The sequence below is a fragment of the Nicotiana attenuata genome, chromosome 7, assembly GCF_001879085.1.
Source record: "Nicotiana attenuata strain UT chromosome 7, NIATTr2, whole genome shotgun sequence".
Taxonomy (NCBI): domain Eukaryota; kingdom Viridiplantae; phylum Streptophyta; class Magnoliopsida; order Solanales; family Solanaceae; genus Nicotiana; species Nicotiana attenuata.
In genome coordinates, this window is record NC_031995.1 from 51,778,721 (window position 1) to 51,783,409 (window position 4,689).

Here is a 4,689-nt window from a genome sequence, read left to right on the forward strand (position 1 = left end):
CGAGGGAAAAAATGAAAAACGTTAGATGAGGTCACGAGCATTAGTCGGTGGGCTTTTTGGAACCTCAAGTTTGTAACAACTTGTTTGGTTGGTCATCGTTATATAACGATAAAAAGTGTTATTTTATGCAACGATAAATTTCATGTTGTAGCTTCGTTTTCTTGCTTTTTTCTCTATTCTTGTCGTTCCTCAATATTAATAATCATATTTTATTCTTTATCCTACTTTTTTACATAATAATTCTACTATTATCCTATTTTTTCTTAGTAATATTGCAAGTTTATTTTTCATATTATGGGTATGTGATATTATGAAACGACGAAAAACGATATAATCTATCCAAACATTGTATTCATCAAACAATACAATATGATACATTATGAAACGACATGTAACAACAATCCAAACAAGATGTAACGCAATTTAGATCTCCGCTTTCTGCTATTTATAACTTTGCGGTGTACGGTATTGGATGACAAGATGCGGGACGCGAGGCTCAGATGGTTCGGGCACGTATGGAGGAGAAGCCCAGATGCCTTGGTAAGGAGGTGTGAGCGATTGGCTTCGGCGGGTACGAGAAGAGGTAGAGGGCGGCCTAAGAAGTATTGGGGAGAGGTGACCATGCAAGACATGGTGTGTGTTGGCCCAAGTGAAGGTTAGTTTTGAAGACTGACAAAGGAACTCAGACATGAACTAGGTCCATCCTAGTGGAGCACAAATACGGATAGACTTAAGCATGTGAGATGCACGTGAAGGAGATAAACCTAACTTGCTAGAAGTAATATCTCCTGATCTTGATCGAAAAGGTTGCATATTGGATAAGGAGAAGGACTCCTTACTCAAAGAGAACACGATTTAAGAAAGGAAGAAGTTAAAGGTTGAAATCAACTAGAACTCTTTCACCAAGGAAGAGTACATCAGAATTCTAGTCAATCTCTATTTACTAACTCTATAAATATCAGTGTTGTTCTCTTTTATAGGTAACACACATAAGCAGAAGTTAAACGTGAATGGAGAGCAAAATAGCAAGGCAATTTTGCAAGCAGTTCATGTGTGATTCGAGTGTGCAAACCTAAAGCTACTTGAACTAGATAGAAGAACCAGTTCCAAGTGTCTGTCTTTTATTCTAGTTCAATTGTAGTAGGTGGTTTCATATTGTACCTTTCAGCTTTATCTAGAAGCAATTGTATTAGGTACTCAGAGTTTTCACGTTAGAATTAACTTGAAATTGTCGCAACAGTTTGAGGTTGTGTGCTACAACGGGATTAGAGTTAGTCCTAGGTTTACAAAAGAGTTTTTGTAAATGCAGTTTTTGGCTTAGTGATTTTAGTGGAGAGTTTGGGAAAATCTTACTGAAAAGTAGGTCGTGGTTTTTTCACCTTTTGAGCCAGGTGTTTTCCACGTAAAATACTTGTATTCTTTACTTTTCGCATTTACTATTTCTGCAATAGTAGGCTAAGGAACACTCAGAAGAACCAGGTCCTTCCATAACCAGTTTAAGCGATAAATTGGTCACCACACAAATCACCCTCCATCTTGTGTGGTATTGAAGTATAAAACATCAATTTGTATCAGAGCCAGGTTATCCTTGAAGAGGCTAACACCTTAAGAACATATTAAGATGAGTGCACCACCTAGGAACTGGGAAGGATAATCCACTGTAAGGCCTCCACTCTTTAATGGCCAATACTACTCCTGGTGTAAAAACAGGATGAGAGATCACATCATTGGAGAGGATAATGAGCTATGGGACATTGTCACTGATGGTCCCCTGGCTACCTTGAAAAAGAATGTTGAAGGAGTAGATGTGCCAAAAACAAGAGTTGACTGCAATGCTGAGGACTTGATTAAGTGGGAAAAGAATGCTAAGGCCAAGAAATGGCTTCTGTGTGGACCTGGTCCAAACGAGTACAGTAGAGTTCAAAGTTGTACCACTGCAAGGAAATCTGGGACACTTTGCAAGTGGCTCACGAAGGAACTCCTCAAGTGAAGAGATTAATAGGAAGACTGATGTATTCTCAGTATGAGAATTTCACCATGAAGGAAGGAGAAACCATCCAAGAGATGTATACAAGGTTCAATGAACTTAAGTCTCTTGGAAGGATTATCCTTGAAGAAGACAAAGTTGAGAAAATTTTGACAAGGCTTTTGCCAGTCACTTAGGAAAGCAAAATCACTGCTATTCAGGAATCAAAGAAAATTGTCACTCTCAAGTTGGACGAGCTAATTGGATATCTTGCTGCCTATGAACTTAGAAGGGAAACCATGAAGATGGATGCACCCAAGAAGGAAAGGAGTCTGACTCTCAGAATCACTGAAAGTGCTGATCTAAAGGAGGATGAAATGGCTATGATCACAAGGGATTTCAAGAAGCATTTAATGAGGAAAGGGTTCTTCAAGAGGTGCAACCTACAACAAACCAAGGGTTCCTGAAAAACAGACCAACGAGGGTTGCTACAAATGTGGTAAGACTGATCACATCATCAAAAATTGTCCTTAGTGGGAAATTGAATGGAAGAAGGAAAGGGCTGAACGAAGAAATAGGAAGAAGGAACAGGTTCATCCGAAGAAAAATAAATGATCAACAAAGGCTATGGCTGCTGCCTGGGAGAAAGCTCAAATGAGGATTCAGAAGATAAAGATGGAGATGAACAAGCACTTATGGCTATTGGAGAATCTGATGAGGAATTAGAGGTAAGTGATTCATCTCAAAGACAAGATTAAGTTTTTGTCTAAAGAAAGTCTATCTTAGTTACTTCTAGATTTTATTGATGAATCTGAGGTAATAAACAATGAAAAGGAACAGTTGTCTAAGGAATGTGTAATCTTGAAAGCTAAGTGCAAAAATCTGAAACTCAGGGCTAGTGAGAGTGATAGTAAAAATGCTGAGTTGAAGAACCAGGTTCTTGAACTTGACACCACTGTGTTAGAGCTTAGATCTGAAAATTTAAAACAGAAATTAGGAACAGGTAAGAACAAAGCTGACACTCACATCTCACGTTAGAATAAAATCTAGGAAAAATGAAAGATGAGTTGTACAAAAGAGATGAGCAGATAAGAGTCCTAAAAGAAGATCTAAGCAAGGTCAAGCATGAGCTAGACAAAACTTGTAAATGGAACAAGTATTCCGATCACTTTCATGGCTACAAGAACACCATAGTAGCAATAAGAGAGGACTTGGCTACGGGACCCATGCACCTAAGTGGGATCCCAAAAGCAAGTACATCACACTTCCTGAGAATAAAATCTGCACACACTGTGGTAAGATTGGTCACTACAAAAGTGAATGTACTGCAAAAGAAAAGGCTAGTCAAAAGAACAGAACATTTGTTCAAGGGAAAAATAGGCTGCCAGGATGGGCTAAAAAGAATTTAATTCACCCTTTTGCCTATAGAAAGGGACCCAAGTTTGGGTTCCTAAGACTAACCCCTGATTTCCTTTTGCAGGTCCAAGTGAAGGGGAGCAGCCAAATATGGTACATGGATAGTGGCTACTCAAAGAACATGACTGGAAGCAAGAACCAGTTCCTTTCACTTGAGGACCTCAAAGGAGGTAATGTCTCATTTGGATATTCCAAAAAAATTGAGATCATTGGGGTTGGAAAGGTAGGTAAGACAGACTCACACTCCAATGAGAATGTCTACTTGATAGATGGCTTGAAATATAGCTTGATCAGTGTATCACAACTGTGTGACAGAGGTAACTTGGTAGCATTCACCTCTACCAAATGTTTTGTGATAAATCTTACCACTGACAAGATTGTTTTGCAGGGAAAAAGAGTAAACAATATATGCATTGTAGATCTCTCCACTCTTTCAGAAAATGAACTCATCTTCTTAAGTGTGTTGGACAATGATCCCCTCCTTTGGCACAAGAGACTTGGACATGCAAGTTTAAGTCAACTTAACAAATTAGTCTCCAAGGACCTGGTGATAGGACTTCCTAACATCAAGTTTAAGGAATACAAAGTTTGTGAGGCTTGTGCAAGGGGGAAGCAGGTAAGATCCTTTTTTAAATGCAAGAAAGTAGTAAGTGTACACGGCGAAATCGGAGGATCCAATTTCTCGTCATTAAGGCATTTCAGAGGGTCATCTCGAAGCCTCGAGGCTACAAGGCTATGGTCGAGTCTCCTCCCTCGGGATTCGTCGACACTCGACCTAGGGATAGTGGTGACCATGACCATGATAGGGAAGGGGAAGTTCCCAAGGCGCACGGCTAGGACTGACAACGCCTAGCCGGTCTACTCTAAACCCGAATCAGGATGTCATGTCTAGTTGTCCCATCTCCATATCTTTACAATTAATGCATTTTGTACTATGTTGGGATTCTCCTTCTATGTAAAAGGGATCCTTGACATTTTATAAAACCCTGTTTCTCCAACTACTCCACATGAAAAATAGAAGAATGTTCTCTTTGCTCTCTAACATACTCTCTTGATATTATTACTCTCATTTATTACCTTCATATTTGTTCTTCATTTATTGCTTATCATTGGCCATAAAGAGTCTTCGTTGATTATTTTATAACTGTTAAGCCCTACCCCGATTACCCTCGATAGCTCGTAGCCGAGCCCTGGGATCGATCTCGAGGCCCCGAATAACTAGCCTATCGGTTTGATTATAGCTTTCTCCTCAACTTTATTTTGTCTCTAAGTCTCACATATCTAGCATCAACTGCTTAACAACTAGC